Here is a 19,360-nt window from a genome sequence, read left to right as displayed (position 1 = left end):
ACATAATATAATCTCTATGTATCTAAAGAACCTGATTAGTCTAACTATAAATATGACAAACATAAATGACTATAGATCTACAATTCTTAATACCTATCTAACTTAAAAACTAAGAAAATAAACAACTGTGCAATAAATGAGGACAATGACCTCCAAATGTAAACAATGTACACGTATACATTGCAATATGGTAAATATATATCAAAACATAAACAATATATAAGTATCTTAATCAGAGGTAGAAATGTACACTGCAATATGGTAAATATATATATATATATCAACACATAAAAAAATCTTTTAAACAGAGGTAGAAACATGCATGCATACAATATTTAATATAATTTAATTTTGTATCATATACAAAAATCTATGCCAATGTAATTATCTATAAACAATAACTCACAAATACCAATCTATTATCCCATCATCCAATTTTCCTTTTTTTTTTCAAAAATATCCATGAGCTTATAAAATTCCTACCCAAACCCTCAACCGTGTACTAATAATAATCAACCCCTAAATAATGTCCCGAAAACCAAGGAAAAATTTTACTGGGAGAGAGGACATCATCCTCTAGAATTACTACCAGCTGTAGCTTGCCGGCAGGAAGAAACAAGGGGCCCGCCCTCTATACAACATCTAATGTTGATGTACACATCATATAAACAAGGGTGGCTTTACTTAATTTCAACATACAATGATAGGATCCAATATAGAGTCCTCTCCCTCTTCTTGCACAGAGCTGACTGCTTCATGTATACAAACATGTATACTGGAAGAGGACTGCCCAAACCCTAGTGACCATTTAAAAGCCTGTCCTCAAGCTCTTGGTTGTGAAATACCTGATGATCTGCATCATACCTGGGCCCAGAGGAAATTCCCACTACTGGTTCCGACAACTTTTTCTGAATGCTTTTGTTCCTCTCAGCCACATGGCCCCTTCTTTCATGTCCTTTCAGATTCCATCACATTACAAGGTGATGGCTTTCTCTATGGCTCCACAAATGCCAAAGGACCTCTTTCACTTCCTGAACCAGAACATCATTCTGACAACAAAGGTCAAGGAGGAGACCACCTGCTGCCAAATCCTGCTAAAACTATGATGTCTACCAACATACAAGATGAAAACTTCCTCAATCTCAACAGCTCTACACTGGCAGGAATATTTGTCAACTTTTCTCCTGGCTAATACAACCCTACCACTTCAAAACCTAGGACCTTGCTCAAACACAAATCATGTCCACTTGCTTTTGCTTTGTTAAATACATAACAGCTTTCATGAATCAAGTTAGTTTCTAAAAAATCGACAAAAGTAATATTCTCACAAACAAATCTCTATGCTCAGAATAAAAGAAAGTATTTTAATTGGGGTTTCTATTGCTGTGTTTAAAAAAATCAAAACACCAAAGCAGCTTGGAGAGGAAAGGGTTTATTTCATCTTAAAGCTTGTAGTCTGTCATTCACGAAAGTCAGGGCAGAAACTTAAGGGAGGAACCTGGTGGTGGGAACTGATGAAGAGGTCGTTGAGGAGTGCAGCTTATCAGCTTGCTCTTCATCACGTGTTCAGTATGATTTCTTACAACATTCAGGACCAGTGCACAAGGGTAGCACTGCCCCTAGTATGCTGGACTCTCCTACATCAGTCATCAACTAATAGAAAGATCTACAGACATGCCTAAAGGCCAATCCCAAACAAATATTTTTTTCAACTAGGATTCCTTTTTCCAAAATGACCCTAGCTTGTGTCAAGTTGATATACAAGAAGCAATAATCAGGGGAACTTTTACAACTTTTGCAAACATTTTATACGTGCCAGTGGCTGATGCAGGGTCAGGGAAGAATGGGGGTTTCTCCTGCACAGCGCGTGCTGACTAGTAAACACAGCGAGAGGGGCTAACCCAGACTCCTTTCTAGTGGAGGAAGACTGGCGATACCTGCAGGAAGTGGATCTCTCTCTCTCTCTCTGTCTCTCTCTCTCACTCCCTTTCTCTCGCTCTGTGTCTCTCTCTTTCTCTCGCTCGCTCTCTCTCTGTCTCTCTCTGTCTCTCTCTCTCTGTCTCTCTCTCTCTGTCTCTGTCTCTGTCTCTCTCTCTCTCTCTCTCTCTCTCTCTCTCTCTCTCTCTCTGACTCTCTCTCTCTCGCTCGCTCTCTCTCTGTGTGTGTGCATGCAAGTGCATATAAAATAATCCGAAATTACAAAATAACAATGCCCACATTTCGACAAGAGAAGAGTAATGAACTTCAATACAGAAAATGAGTCATAGTATATGAGTTCTAAGATAAACTCAAGAAAACAGACAGCAACATGCATTATACGTATGCCTGGTTCAAGGAACTATGGATGATTAACATCATTGTCACACGGTAAGGATAAAAAACCGAGAGGCTCCTTACCACAGAGAAAGCATAATGCTGAGAGAGTTCAAGGCAGAAGGGCAATTGCACAGTCTGGCCCACACTAATGATTGTTTAGGGAGCGCATGACGCAGAGTTAGAGCAGTAGGAACAGAGTGTTTCAAAGCAAGCATGAAAAGAAATGTCAATAGGGCGCTCGGCATTCAGTAGAGTGTTCTGCAAACGGTGAGAGCAACGCCTACGATGTAGGACACAGAACAATTCTGATGTATTTGCGATGAGAACAAACAGCACTAACACAATTTTTTTACATGGTCAGAGCAAGGTTTGGAGAGCTGCAGAGATGACTCAGCAATGCAAAGTGCTTTCTGCCCTTTTAGAGGACTTGATGGGAACCCATCATTTTCACCAGACAGCTCCCAACCAGCTGAAAGCCCATCATCTCTGAGGACCCCAGGGCCATCTTCTGGCTTCTGTATGTCCTCACCTGACCCCACATGCAATTACACATGGCTTAAACATGTGCAGGCCAACAAACATATCGCTAAGAGAAAATTAAATGAGTCCAAAGAGAACAGAGAAGCAGGTTTGAGAGTGTGCTTGGCACACAGGAAGAACACTAACCCTTAATGCCTTACTGTGGGAAATATTCATTTCATTTATTATAACATTTATATTAAAGATTCCAGGGCTTTGCTTGTGATTGTGAATGACAGCTACATTCTTCTCATCATCAACTTCCTTTCTGTCTGAGGCTGAGGAAACGAGAGAAAGACAAGAAATGCCAATGAATTCGCACTGCTACTCACACAGTCTTCAACTCTTCCTCCTGCCATACCAAGGCTTCACATTCTCCTTCTGCCCCATAGCAGAGCCAGCATCCTAAGAAAACCCTCTGCTCAGATCACAGAGGCAGCCTCACTGGGCCTCTATACAGCCTACACATTGAGAGCTGACCTTGGGTTTGGGAGCCCAGATCATCCTGAGTAAAGACAATTCCTTTTATCCACAACATAATCCTATTATCCAGAGAAAGCTTCCATGTTGCACTTCAAAGGATTAGAATAATCACTGATTTGGGGGAACCAATCATCACAACATAGAATTAAAGTATGTTTTTAAGGGTGAGGGAGAGATGTTGAGGGTTCATGTATAGATGTAGTCATTATTCTTCATGGTTTCTGTCCTCTTAAAATGTTAGGAGAGCTTTCTGTTTTGCAACCTGTGGTTTGTGGTGCTCTCACGTCTCCTCTTGGGTCCTGATGTGGAGAAAGGTTGCCAAATGAGGGCTGGTTCAGGAAAGAAGTGTTCACCCCATTTCATCAGACAAGCAGAGAGCTGGTTCCAAGCTCATGGCCATAGGCCTTCTCTGTGCTGTCTGATAGCTCTTGCTCAGAGAGGATAACAGATTTAGAATAGCAGCAATACTGTTCAAAGGTCATTCCAGCTATGAGCTTCTGCCCCACCCCTACTATTATGTGTAGATTTGCCACCTCCTCCCACTAGAACATACTTCCATCCATATTTCATTTAGTGTGATATTGTGAAGGCAATGGTGTATAAATGACACCGAGTAGAACATGACATATTGCAGGTTATCCTGCTTTCCATCAGAAGTGCAGGCACCCCTGAGCCCTTCCTGAGCCATGTGGACCTGTCTCCTCCCCATGCTGCTTCCTTCCACATCCTTTACATATTAAGGGTATGTATCAGTTGTATTTCTACAGTGCTTTACAAGTTACAAAGCATCTTCTCATGCATTTTCTGTTTCTAAGGTTTTCCAGCATATATTGTTTATATTTGAGAGTTTCTTATAACACTTTCACATATGAATATAATGTATTTTATGTCATTCACTCCACATTATGCTGTCTTCACTGCCTCCCACTCATAATGATGCGCTTTTAGATCCCACTCATTTCTACTTTCTACTTTCCTGTTGGTTTCTTTAAGGGGAACCAATATTTTGATCAGGGTTTCTTAGGGGAGCCTAGGTGAAGGGTTATTTGTATTGTTTGCAGCTATCCAGTGGCTACAACACTAAAGAAAATCTTCCCCACTCCTTGGGTAAAGGGTCCTTAGAGAAGGATTAGACATTTTTGTCCCTTACCAAGAAACTATTAACTGCTATACGCTCCCTGAGAACAATAGAGCCTGTTGAGGCCCTCCCACCCAGACAAAGTGTGGAGTGATCTATAGGTCTTGTTTGTGCATCTTTAATGTGCATCCTCACATCTGAGGTATCATAGCCTTTCATTTCTACTAAATAAAGAGGACCCCAGAAGTGTGGAGTAATAAGGAGTGCAGTAAATGAATCATGTTTCCTGAACTGAAACTTCTGATTATATCCTTTTTCCAGTGTGAGATTCACAAAAAGTGAAAGTATTCACATAACTAGGGGTGTGAATCCAAGAAGATTTGGGGAAGAAAAGCAATAAAGGAATCCACAGGGTCTGTGAAGGGCAGAGATGCTATGAAATATAAATCTTTGCACATAAGCATGTGTGGAGAGTAAATAAAAGAACAAACAGAGGGGAGAAGACGCTGCTAGACCAGGATGGTGTGCAGAAATGATGTCAAGGAATAAGAAGGCATGACTGTGCAACACGGATGTAGGTACCAAAGAATGTGGTGCCAGGTACAGCATCACACCTTCCCCCACTGAGAGAATACTGCATGCGGTATTAGAAAAGGTGTCACTTTACCAATACTGCGGAGATCAAGAGGTTTCATGAGCTACTAGTGTCGAGGTAACTTTCACTCTTCTTGTTCATTCGTAGCATAGGGAAACCATGCACAATCTGCGGGAAAGAAGACACATGTGAGCTTAGAAGCACTCTATTCCTGTTGTTTCTAAATCAGGTTATTATTATTATTCTGCCTTCTACCCTGATATATTTTTATTTTAAATAAGATACTTTCCTTTTCATCAAATGAAGCATTTTGCTGTCCCAAAATGTATTGTTTTAAATTAACTTGCTAGAGTTATCATCCAAAAGGCTTACATTCACTATGATGTATTCATAAGAGCACATCATTATACTTTCTCACATTGCTCCTGCCGTTATCCTTTGCTGTGGCCTCCTCCCATTGTGTACTCCCTAAAATAGAGTTGATTCATTGTGTGAAAGACAATCTGAGATATTTATCTCACCTTTCATCTCATTACAGACACTGCTTCAGTCAACCCCCACCAATTTTGTTCTATATCAGTAAAATTTTAATGTGCTATGTAAAAAATTAATCAACACTAGAAATTGCATGGAACTCTGGGTGTATATTGAAACTTCTATCCATCTGCAAGAGTTGTGTAATTTGATTTTTTTCTGTTGAGAGGGAGAGCAAGAGAGAGAGAGAGCACGCGCAAAAGAACAAGAGCGAGGCGGAACAGAGATCTATGATGGTAAGTGAACAGGGAAATGCTGGGCTAAAGGATTCTCCTAAGCCAGGCTTAGTAGTGGATAACGCACACTACAGTGTTGTGCTACAGAGTCTCACTCCATGTGTAGTGTGTGTATGTCTTGTGTGTGTGTGTGTGTGTGTGTGTGTGTGTGTGTGTGTCTGTGTGTCTGTGTGTGTGTGTATACTCCTGTTTTAAGGGAAAAGGGTTGGGATGATGGCTGCAAATTCAAAGGGAGGTTGGTCTTTCTCAGTTCTCTGTGTCCACTAGAAAGAAGAAAAGTAGATCAATTAATTGAAATGTATTTCAAGACTGCTACTTGGCTGTGTGCAAAAGAATTGTGGCATGGAGAGTTATGATTTCTGATTCTGCCAGGCCAGACTCATGCCAGAGGATTGTGGAGTGTTTCAAAATCCATTAGTCTGATGCCTCCCAAAACTTTGGGAACATTTTTGATAATACACTTTGGGGGTCTCTGGGAGCTTGAAGATTGTAGCTTTATCACAGAGATTGTGGCAAAATTAGTTCCTCACACAGAGGGTATTTGGTGTTACCCTAGAATGAGAAAACCTCAGGACATTTGGTTGATATTGAAATTTCTTAAGCTAAGAAGAGTAGTGTTTCCCTCAGAAATAGGCAAACCTGGAAGTCTTTTAGACATCAGATGGTTATAGTTTTGGGGTTCCATGGCAGAATGCCAAGAAAAAATTTTACCTAAAAGTCCAATACTAAGGTTTGAGGATAACTGAAGCCACAAGAAAGGCAAAAGGCACTTGGATGGTCTATCCAGGTATAAAAGGAGGCAGTGCTTTTGTTTCTAGGCTGCCCAGTTCCAAATTAATCACACAGAAGCTTAATATTAGTTACAAACTGCTTGGCCTATTAGCTAAGGCTTCTTACTAACTACTTCTTACAACTTAAACTAACCCATCTATTTTTATCTGTGTGTTCCCACATGACTTGGGGCTTTACCTGTGGTCTTGTATATCTTCCTGCTCTATAGCACACTGGTTTCTGCCCAGACTCTCCCCTTTTCTTTTCTTGTATTTTCAGTTTAGCTTTTCTGCTTGGTTCCATCCTTCTTTGCTATAGGCCAAATCAGCTATTTTTAACCAATGAGAATAAAACATATTCACCTCATACAAAAGGGTTTTCCCACAGCATTTCCCCCTCATCTAAAACAGCTGTAGGACTGCTGAGATAATCCAGTTTCCCAGACTACCCCAGTCAAGACTGACAATTATCTAAAATTTTCTCTAGGTGCCTCAAAGATTGATGGCCATCTATCAACAGGAACTACTCTAGAGAACTATGCCCAAATTTCCAATTGATTGTTCACAAATGTTTGTTTTCATTTCAAGAGGGCTGGCTAGAAATTTGTATTGATCTTAGTCAATCCCTTTCTAAAAGTAGAAAGGGTGATTTGTGGATTAATATTCGGGTCTTCGATTCGATTCCATTGGTCAACGTCTCTGTTTCTATGCCAATACCAAGCTGTTTTCATTACTGTGGCTCTGTAATAGAGTTTGAAGTCAGGGATGGTAATGCTCCCGGAAGTTCCTTTATTGTATAGGATTGTTCTGACTATCCTAGATTTTTTGTTTTTCCATACAAATTTGATTATTTTTCTCTCAAGGTCTGTGAACAATTTTTGGGGGATTTTAATAGGGATTGCGTTGAATTTATAGATTTTCTTTGGTAAAACTGCCATTTTTACTATGTTGATCCTACCCATCCAAGAGCATGGGAGATCCTTCCATTTTCTGGCATCCTCTTCAATTTCTTTCTTCAAAGCCTTAAAGTACTTGTCAAATAGATCTTTCACTTCCTTGGTTAGTTTAAACCCAGAATACTTTATGCTATTTGTGGCTATCACAAAAGGAGAAGTTTCTCTGATTTCCCTCTCTGCTTTTCTATCCTTTGTGTATAGAAGGACTACTGATTTTTTTTTTAGTTGATCTTGTATCCTGCCACATCACTGAAGGTATTTATCAGCTGTAGGAGTACTTTGGAAGAGTTTTTGGGGTCACTGATGTACACAATCATATCATCTGCAAATAACAAAAGTTTGCTTTCGACAAGGGAGCTAAAAATATACAATGGAAGAAAGAAAGCATCTTTAACAAATGGTGCTGGCATAACTGGATGTCAACCTGTAGAAGAATGAAAATAGTTCCATATCGATCACCATGCACAAAACTCAAGTCCAAATGGATTAAAGACCTCAATACAAATCCAAACACACTGAACCTGATAGAAGAGAAGTGGGAAGTACTCTACAACACATAGGCACAGGAGACTACTTCCAATGTATAACCCCAGTAGCACAGACATTAAGGGCAACAGTGAATAAATGGGACCTACTGAAACTGAGAAGATTCTGTAAAGCAAAGGACACTGTCATTAAGACAAAAAGGCAACCTACTGACTGGGAGAAGATCTTCACCAACCCCGCATCAGACAAAGGTCTGATCTCCAAAATATATAAAGGACTCAATAAACTGGACATGAAAATTCTAATTAACACAATTAAAAAATGGGGTACTGAACTGAAAAGAAAATTCTCAGCAGACGAAGTTCAAATGGCCAAAAGACACTTAAGATCATGCTCAACCTCCTTAGCAATCAGGGAAATGAAAATCAAAACAACACTGAGATACCATCTTACACCTGTCAGAATGGCTAAAAACAAAAACACCAATAATAGCCTATGCTGGAGAGGATGTGCAGTAACAGGAACACTCATCCATTGCTGGTGGTAATGCAAACTTGTGCAACCACTCTGGAAATCAGTGTGACGGTTTCTCAGGAAATTGGGAATCAATCTCCCTCAGGATCCAGGAATACCATTTTTGGGAATATACCCAAGAGATGCCCAATCATACTACAAAAGCATTTGTTCAACTATGTTCATAGCAGCATTATTTGTAATAGCCAGAACCTGGAAACAACCTAGATGCCCCTCAATGGAAGAATGGATAAAGAAAGTGTGGACTATATACACATTAGAGTACTACTCAGCGGTAAAAAAACAATGATATCTTGGATTGTGCATGCAAATGGATGGAAATAGAAAACACTATCCTGAGTGAGGTAACCCAGACCCAAAAAGATGAATATGGTATGGACTCATTCATTAGTGGACTCTAGCCATAAACAAAGGACATTAAGCCTATAGTTCACAAGCCTAGAGAAGCCAAATAGCAAGGTGAACGCAAAGAAAAACATATATAGACCCTCCTGAAAATTGGAAGCAAACAAGACTGCAGGGCAAAAGTTGGGAACATAAGGGTGGGGGTAAAGGTGGGGGTGGCAGTGGGAGAAGGGGAGAGGGGAGAGAGGAAGAGAGAAGGGAAAAGGGAAAGACTGGAGAGTGCTTGGGGGAGTGAGAGGGTAGAGATGGAGGAAGGGCGGATATAGGAGCAGGGAAGAAGATATCCACATTAAGGGAGCCATTTTAGTGATGGCAAGAGACTTGGCTCAAGGGGGGATTCCAGGTATCCACGGGGATGTCTTCAGCTAGGTCCTTGGGCAGCAGAGTAGTGGGTGCCTGAACTGGCCTTGCCCTACCATCACACTGATTATTATCTCGAATATCACCATAGAACCTTCTTCCTGCAACGGATGGAGATAGAGACAGAGACCCTCATCAGAGCAACGAACTGAGCCCCCAAGGTCCAGTTGAAGAGCAGAAGGAGGAAGAAGATGAGCAAGGAAACCTGCACCGCGAGGGGTTTGTCCACCCACTGAGACAGTGTGCCTGTTCTAATGGGAGTTCAGCAAGGCCAGCTGGATTGGGACTGAATGAGCATGCAATCAAACACAGACTCTCTGAATGTGGCTGACAATGGGGGCTGACTGAGAAGCCATTGATAAAGTCACTGGGACTTGTTTCTACTGCATGTACTGGCTTTTTGGAACCCTAGTCTATTTGGATGCAAAGCTTCTAGGTCTGGATGTGGGGGGAGGGCCTTGGACATCCCACAGGGCAGGGTTCCCTGCCATCTCTTAATGAAGGAGGAGGAGGGAGGAGAACAGGACAGGAATGGGAGGAGGGGAGTAAGTGTAAATTTTTGGATGGAAAAATAAATAAATTTTAAAAAAGAAAGGGTGATGTGGTATGGAAATGGGGGAAAGAGTAGATAATTAAATATACCTTAATCTAAAGAGCAATTGTTAATCTCAAAATATTTTATATTGGCCTGGATTTTACTTCATGGAATAAATTTAAGACTAATTTTGTTAGTCTATATGTATATTTCTACTCTTTCTTAGGATATTGTGTTTATACAGCTCAATTAAAAATGTAATATATAATTAAATAGAAATTTGCAGACTTAGTCATCTGTAAGAATCAAACTTAAAGTCATATCAGTTAGTTTTTCTAGTTATAAAAATGATGGAACAAGGTCATTGGCTAATAAAGAAACTGCCTCGGCCCATTTGATAGGCCAGCCTTTAGGTGGGTGGAGTAACAAAACAGAATTCTGGGAGGAAGAGTAAGTGAGCTCAGACTCGATAGCTCTCCTCTCTGGGGCAGACGCGATGAAGCTCCGACCCAGGATGGACATAGGCTAGAATCTTCCTGGTAAGCGCACCTTGGTGCTACACACATTAATAGAAATGGGCCAGGCAGTGTTTAAATGAATACAATTTGTGTGTTGTTATTTTGGGTAAAGCTAGCCGGTAGCTGGGAGCTGGGTGGCAGGAATGCAGCCCGCAGCTCCTTCAACATACAAAGATACATATCAGATAGGTATTCTTCAAACATTTCAAAGACCTACAAAATATGGCATTTAAGAAGTTTTAGTAACATACTTTTCATGACAGTGAGACACATCTACTCTTGGCAGCACCAATGTATTCCAGTGAAGATGATGGACAACAAAGAAACTCTGTGTAGAGTCTGATCTCTTAGTGACAAAAGCTAACCATGTGTGCAAAGAAACTGACATTGCCTCAATTGCTGACAGTTACTCTCTAAACTGGACCAGGAGGACCCGTGAAAGGTGACTGCTGACCTTCACAGACAAGTCTGTCAGATATGCTAGGCCTATAGGCCAAAAATGGATGCCCCCATGTTACAGAGGAAGCGTGGGTGACTGCCCAGGCAGCCAGCTGTTTCTGTCATTTCTCACACGTTTTGGAAGTTGCTTGTTCGCACTTCCTGCTTACTCAGGTAATATTTCCTTCCCGGGCCTCCAATGGAGTTGAAGACGTTATAGCTACAATTATAGTTATTTTTTAGTTATGATAAAAAGAAGATTAGAAAAAAAACCCAGGATAGCCAAAACAATCCTATACAATAAAGGATTGTCTGGAGGCATTACCATCCCTGTCTTCAAACGCTATTACAGAGCTACAGTGATGAAAACAGTGTGGTACTGGCATAAAAACAGAGAAGTCGACCAATGGAACCGTATAGAAGACCCGAATTTTAACCCACAAACCTATGAACACCTCATTTTTGATAAAGGAGCCAAAAGTATACAATGGAAGAAAGAAAGCATCTTTAACAAATGGTGCTGGCATAACTGGATGTCAACCTGTAGAAGAATGAAAATAGACCCATATCTATCACCATGCACAAAACTCAAGTCCAAATGGATTAAAGACCTCACTATCAGTCAGAACACATTGAACCTGATAGAAGAGAAAGTGGGAAGTACCCTACAGGAGATGGGCACAGGAGATCGCTTCCTATGTGTAACCCCAACAGCACAGACTTTAAGGGCAACATTGAATAAATGGGACCTACTAAAACTGAGAAGCTTCTGTAAAGCAAAGGACACTGTCACCAAGACAAAAAGGCAACCTACTGACTGGGAGAAGATCTTCACCAACCCCGCAACAGACAAAGGTCTGATCTCCAAAATATATAGAGAACTCAGGAAACTAGACTTTAAAATGCTAATTAACCCAATTAAAAAATGGGGCACTGAACTGAACAGAGAATTCTCAGCAGAGGAAGTTCAAATGGCCAAAAGACACTTAAGGTCATGCTCAACCTCCTTAGCGATCAGGGAAATGCAAATCAAAACAACTTTGAGATATCATCTTACACCTGTCAGAATGGCTAAAATAAAAAACTCCAATGATAGCCTTTGCTGGAGAGGCTGTGGAAGAAGGGGTACCCTCATCCATTGCTGGTGGGAATGCAATCTTGTGCAACCACTTTGGAAATCGGTGTTTCGGTTTCTCAGGAAATTCGGGATCAACCTACCCCTGGACCCAGCAATACCACTCCTGGGAATATACCCAAGAGATGCCCGATCATATGACAAGAGCATTTGTTCAACTATGTTCATAGCAGTATTATTTGTAATAGCCAGAACCTGGAAACAACCTAGATGCCCTTCAAAGGTAGAATGGATAAAGAAAGTATGGAATATATACACACTAGAGTACTACGCTGCGGTAAAAAACAATGACTTCTCCAATTTTGCATGCAAATGGATGGAAATAGAAAACACTATCCTGAGTGAGGTAACCCAGACCCAAAAAGATGAACATGGGATGTACTCACTCATAATTGGTTTCTAGCCATAAACAAGGGTCACGGAGTCTACAATTGGTGATCCCAAAGAAGCTAAGTAAGAAGGTGAACCAAAGGAAAAACATATAGTTGTCCTCTTGGCTATGGGAAATAGACAAAATGGCCGGGGAGAAAATTGAGATCTTGGGGGTGCGGTGGGATGGTGGTAAGGGGAGATGGGGAGAGTAAAGGGAGAAGAGGAGAATGGGGGGAAATTGGGGAAAAGGGAGAATTGGGATAAAGGAAGGTTGGATAGGGGAGCACGGAAGCACAATTCTTAGTTAAGGGAGCCACCTTAGAGTTGGCAAGAGACTTGAACCTAGAGTGGCTCCCAGATGCCCAAGCCAAGGTCCCCAGTCAGTTCCTTGGGCAGCTGAGGATAGGGAACCTGAAATGACCCTATCCTATAGCAATACTGACGAATATCTTGCATATCATCATAGAACCTTCATCTAGTGATGGATGAAGATAGAGACAGAGACCCACACTGGAGCACTGGACTGAGCTCCCAAGGTCCAAATGAGGAGCAGAAGGAGAGAGAACATGAGCAAAGAAGTCGGGACCACGAGGGGTGCACCCACCCACTGAGACAGTGGAACTGATCTATTGGGAGCTCACCAAGGCCAGCTGGACTGTGACTGAAAAAGCATGGGATAAAACTGGACTCTCTGAGCATGGCGAACAATGAGGGCTGATGAGAAGCCAAGGACAATGGCACGGGGTTTTGAACCTACATAATGTGCTGGCTTTGTGGGAGCCTAGCCAGTTTGGATGTTCACCTTCCTAGAAATGGATGGAGAGGGGAGGACCTAGGACTTACCACAGGGCAGGGAACCCTGACTGCTCTTTGGACTGGAGAGGGATGGGGAGAGGAGTGGGGGGAGGGGGAGAAGGGTGGGAGGAGGGGGAGAAGGGTGGGAGGAGGGGGAGGGAAATGGGAGGCTGGGAGGAGGTGGAAACTTGTTTTTTTTTCTCCTTTTCTCAATAAAAAAATGGAAAAAAAAGAAGATTAGATATAAAAAATTAAACTCACAAAGACAGGATAATTAAATATTTTCTTTAATTTTGTCAAATACAAATAGACTAAATACAAATTACTAGGAACTGTGATTCCTAATTAATAGTATTTATTGTCTGTAATTTTCTATGTTAAAGTTGAAATCTTCCTTTTTAATTAGACAGAAAAGGGTAAGTGTTGTAGGATAACCCTTCTAAATGCTGTAAATATTTATTCTTCTCATTGTTTAATAGAGAAGCTATTTTGACCTATGGCAAGGCAGGATAGAGCCAGGTGAGAATTCCAAGCAGAGATATGGGAGAAGAAAGGTAAAGATAGAGAGATGCCAGCAGCTGCCCAAGAAACAACATGCCAAGAGACCAATAAAAGAGAGAGCCACATGGCAATATATAAATTAATAAATGAGTTAATTTAAATGTAAGAACTAGTTAGTAATAAGCCTGAACTGTCAGGATCTAGGTTAAATACTGCTGAAGTCCTAGCCATGGTGGGTTTGTATGTTCTAGGGTAGGGTCATGAGACTTAGAAAAGTTAGGTAGGAGGAACAGACCTAAGAAGGAATCACAGACACATAGGATAGTACTGAGAGGGAACTCCTGAATGCTGAATTCTGACTTCTGAGTCCGCCCATGCTTAATTTTCCATACACTATTATACGCCAATACAACAGGAAGAAGAACACAAAAGACTGCTTTAACGTGATACAAAGAACAACTGGAGCACGTACTTGCTTCAATACTTTGAGACATCAAGTCATTAATTCTTGAGAAATGCATTCTGTTGTTTAGGCAATGAGCCCACCCTAGACCAAGTATCCTAAAGGCAACCACTTTCTAGGTCAAACCTCCTAACTCCAAAGAAGGAGCAGAAGTGTGCTTGAATTCTCTGACATTTGGTCAGGATGGAGTGGATCTATCTGTATGGACCATCTTAATGTTCAAAACACCTAGTAACCACACCCTACATCAGGGCGTGTAGCCACACTTGTTGCAAACAACTTTGAGCAAGACAAAACTCTCTGACCTTCAGGCAAGGTGGAAATAGGCTCACAGTTTTGGGCCTCCACACTGAATTATTGGTCAAACAGTTTACAATTAATATTAAGCTTCTGAGTGATTTGGAAGTAGCTGTGGCACAGGACAAGGACAGCGAAACCTCCATTTATACACAGGCTGGTTGGAGATCTAACTGCTCAATTTTAACTTGTTATATATCTCAGAGTGCAGTGGCATTTCATTTATATTTTAATAAATAAAGTTTACCTTAAGATCAGAAAAATAAAACAGCTATACTGGCCAGCCTTACACATCAGACAATGGTGACACATACCTTTAATATCAGTAGCCACAATGACACACTTTTAATCCCAGGAACCATGCTAGTTTGCCATAGAATCCAGGGCTAGTGGTGCATGCCCTTAATCCCAGTACTAGACAGGATTATTAAACTGGGGTTGGGGAAAGAAAGCTTTCACACATAGTCACTTTCTGAGATTCCTGGGGGCAGGATTGCCATTTTGGACTGAGTTAGAGGGAAGAGCCAGTACCTGGCTCTTTCTCTTGTCTGAACTTCAGGTTGGACCCAAATTTCTGTCTCTGGGTTTTTACTAACTGTACTGCATCAGAGAGAACCTACCTCAGATAAGAAGGGATCAGGAAGTGTTTCTCCAGGAAGAAACCAAATGGCTTGATTCAACCAACTCTGAAGGATCAACCAACTAGAGTGCCCTTGAATTCTCAAGGAAAGTGGGTGAAGCAAGCAAGGTAAGAATGGGAAGTACTACCCCAGGGTTGTATTCCAAGAAGTACTTCACAAAGGAGAGGTGGTTCTTGAATGATCCTGCCTAAATTAGCATCTTTGATCTTCCTGACACTGGCTACCCCAGGATCTGTTGACCTGTTGAAATACACGTGCCTATGAACACCCAGCATTTCCCTTAAGTCTAGATTGCATTATTCCAACCGGGTGTGGAATTCTTCCTCTAAAGAGATGATCTGTGTGCTGACACTCCTCACCTCAATCCCTCACCTCAGTTTCTTTCTACTATAGCTCGTCTATCTTCCCATTTCTCTGTAATAATATCACAAATACTCAATACTTTATGAAGGTAATAATAGAATTTAGAATCACAGCATTGTGTGCCTTTTTCCTTAAAGATTTGAAAGATATTTACTGTTTGATTTCCAATCAATAGTAGGAAAGAATTGATCTGTAGTAGGAAAATCCATGCATTTGATTAGAATTTGTGTGTTCTCCACTTGATTTATAAGTAACTGTGGTAAGATATTTTCTGTTATGTTGGTAACATATGAAAGCAATGACCACCCACTCCAAGTCCCTAGGATTTACTTCTAGAGATCAGAACTCCCAACTTTGACTTTCACAGAGTGACAATGTCCAATTTTCTGAGAGAGACCCATTTGCCCCATAATTAATCTTTCTCTCCTTTTGATTTTACTTTAACAAGGGGATTACTTGTTTCCTTCTTATAAATTAATTTTAGGTTTAAATTGAGAGTTATGAGAGTCCTCATAATATCTTCATACACATGTCTGCTTGTCATGTTTGTGTGTAGAAGTGAGCTATCCATTATTGCTACATGTGCACACAAAGACTGGCATGGCACTGCCCTCCTATGTAGTTTCTCTATTTCATTTTCTCCCTCTGAACCTGTGGTTCACAGTTCAGGCTACCTTGAATACCAAGATTAGATGGGCTGTGTGTCCCCCTCCTTTCAGTTCTGAGGTTACAAGCATGTTGGGTCATGCCTGACTTTTACAACCATAATGAGGATACAAGCATAGTATCTGTGCTAGATCAGTAAACCTCATGTGCCACTATCTTACTTAGTGTTCTATTGCTGTGAAGAGACACCATGAACACAACAACTTCTATAAAGAAAAACATTTATTAGGGGTTGGCTTAAGTTTAGAGTCCATTATCATCATGGCAGGATCATAATGGTATGCAGGCAGAAATGGTGCTGATGTGGGAGTGTCATATATCAATCTGTTGATTTCATTGGTTAAGCAATAAAGAAACTGCTTGGCCCTCATAGGTTAAAACATAGGTGGGAGGATTAAACAGAACAGAATGCTGGGAGAGAGAAGCTGAGTCGGTGAGTCGCCATGATTCTCCCACTCCAGGCAGACGCAGGTTAAGATCATTCCTGGTAAGCCAGCTCTTGGGCTACACAGATTATAAGAAATGGGCTAGTCCAGGTGCGAGAGTTAGCCGATAAAAGGCTAGATATAATGGGCCAAGCAGTGTTTAAAAGAATACAGTTTCCATGTAATTATTTCGGGGCATAATCTAGAGCTAGCCATGTGGGCGGCCGGGTGCCAGGGATGCAGCCCCGCCGCTCCTACTACTACATGGTGCTGGGGAAGAAGCTACGAGTTCTGCATCTAAATCAGTGGGTAGCAGGAACAGACAGTGATACTGGGCCTGGCTTGGGTATTTGAAACACAAAATTCTACCCCCAGTTGTTGTGGGAGCTGCGGGTTGCATTCCACCACCCAGCTCCCGTCACCGGCTAGCTTTACCTGAAATAACAACACACAAATTGTATTCTTTTAAACACTGCTTGGCCCATTATATCTAGCCTCTTCTCGGCTAACTCTCGCACCTGGACTAGCCCATTTCTAATAAAGTGTGTAGCACCGAGGTGCGCTTACCGGGAAGATTCTAGCCTACATCAATCCTGGGTCGGAGCTTCATTGCATCTGCCCGGGAGAGGGGAGCATGGCATCTGAGCTCACTTCCTCTTCCTCCCAGCATTCTGTTCTGTTTACTCTACCCACCTATGTTCTAACCTATCAGGGCCAAGCAGTTTCTTTATTATTTAACCAATGACCTTCCTCCATCACCCAGTGACACATGTTCTCCACCAAAGCCACACTATTGCCACTATTCCCACCTGCACCCAAAATCTACCAAACTACCCCCATGCAGACTAAACAAATAGAGTATACATTCATCAACAAGCAACTTTGCCTACAAGGTCACACATATGATAAGCTTTACAATAACTATGAACAGTTTTTTGGCTTGGAAAGGACAAATGTAATCAGCAGAGGAAAAGGTGAAGCCTACATGTTATAGAAAGCAATTCTGACTACTCAGTATGAGCTGAAAGGAAGAACACATCATGCATTAGGGTTAACTGTTTTCTGTACTCAGGTTGCCTTCCCACTCTTCCAAGGTGGAGGATAACTTATGTCACTGTAAACCGAGAATCTACTTTTGTTTCCTGGCCACCCAGACCCGAAGAATCACACAAAAACTATATTAATTACAACACTGTTAACTCAATGGCTCAGGCATATTCCTAGCTAGTTCTTATATCTTAAAATAACCCACTCATATTAATCTCTGCATCACCACAATGCTGTGGCTTACTTGTAAGATTCTAGCATTTTTCTCCTTCAGCATCTATGTGGCATCTCCCAGACCCACCTTCTTTCCTCCTCTATCTCTGCTTAGATTTCCTGCCTTTTTATATTCTGCCATGCCATAGGCCAAAGTAGTTTCTTTATTAAGCAATGGTAATAAAACATATTCACAGCATACAGAGGGGAATCGCACATCATCTCCATGTTTCTGTCTAAATAAAAAGGAAGGTTTTAACTTTAACATTATAAAATTGCATATAACAAAATAGGAATCAAGCAAGAATTATAATTATAATATTTCTTTGTAAGTCTAAAGCTTCATATCTAATTTATCTTTTATCATAACTAAGGAAAACAACTATAACTATTGTCTTCAACCCCATCAAAGACCTCAGAAGGCTATAATACTACCTAAGTAAACAGGAAGTGCATTGCAAGCAACTTCTAAAACTCTAGAATTGACAGAGACATCTCACTGTCGAGAAAGTCATCCAAAGTTCTTCTGTCACATTGGGGCATCCATCTTCATCCTTCGGGTCCATAGTATGAAAGACTGTTTCTGTATCCTCAAGAATGACTGGAAGACTCTTTCAGGAAACAGGAACCCTGAAGAACTGTCTGCATCTTATTTGGCAAGTTCAGCAGTCATTTGGTGGGGGGTGCTGCTTGTTTAGTTCATACAGTATAACATCAAGCAGTCCGGGCAAGGTTAGCAAATTCAATAAGGAGCCTCTTTAATGCCCATCATCCTTTTGAAGTAGATTGGTTCTGCCACAATCAGATATATCTCACTGTTGAGAAAAGTCTAAGTTCTTTTTTTCTCTTTTTTTATTATTTTATAAATAATACCAATCAAAAATCTCACTTCCTCCCCTCCTCCCACTACCCTCATGCTCCCCTACACACTCCCCACCCCCTCCAGTCCTAAGAGAGGGCAAGGAACCCTGCCCTGTGGGAAGTCCAAGGCTGTAGTAAAGAGGATATGATATAGGACTTTTCATGGCAATGAGACACTCTGCTCCTGGCAGCACCAATCTACTTCAAGAAGAAGATGGGCATCGAAGAGGATCCTTATGGAGTTTGATAACCATTTGGGCAAGAAACTGTTCTTGCCTGGACTGTTGCATAAACTGGACAAAGAGAACCCTCAGAGAGAGGACTGCTGAACTTTCCTAAAGGTGAGATGGTCTTTCGAGGTTCCTGACTCATGAAAGAGTCTGCGAGACATTCTGCAGGATACAGCAGATAGTGACTGAACTGTCTTTGGAATTTCCTGCTTGATGAAAATGTCTGCTGGATACTTTGGGACTGAAGGCTGAAGATGGATGCCCCAACAGTACAAAAGAACTTTGCGTGACTGTCCAGGCAGCGAGATGTCTCTGTCATTTCTAGAGTTTTCTCATTTCTTGTTAGGTAGTATTATATCCTTCTGGAGTCTTTGATGGAGTTGAAGAATGAATAGATAGTTATAGTTTTCCTTAGTTATGATAAAAGATAAAATAGATATAAATATTGTAACTGTAATTCTTGCTTGATAACTTTTTGTTATATGTAATTTTACTATGTTAAAGTTAAAGCCTTTCTTTTTTGTTTAAACAGAAAAGGGGGAAGTGATGTGGGAGTGTCATATATCAATCTGTTGATTTCATTGGTTA

This window comes from Microtus oregoni, unplaced genomic scaffold (assembly GCF_018167655.1).
Source record: "Microtus oregoni isolate MIOR12 unplaced genomic scaffold, Mior012 000092F_000, whole genome shotgun sequence".
NCBI lineage: Eukaryota > Metazoa > Chordata > Mammalia > Rodentia > Cricetidae > Microtus > Microtus oregoni.
This window is presented reverse-complemented; position numbering follows the sequence as displayed.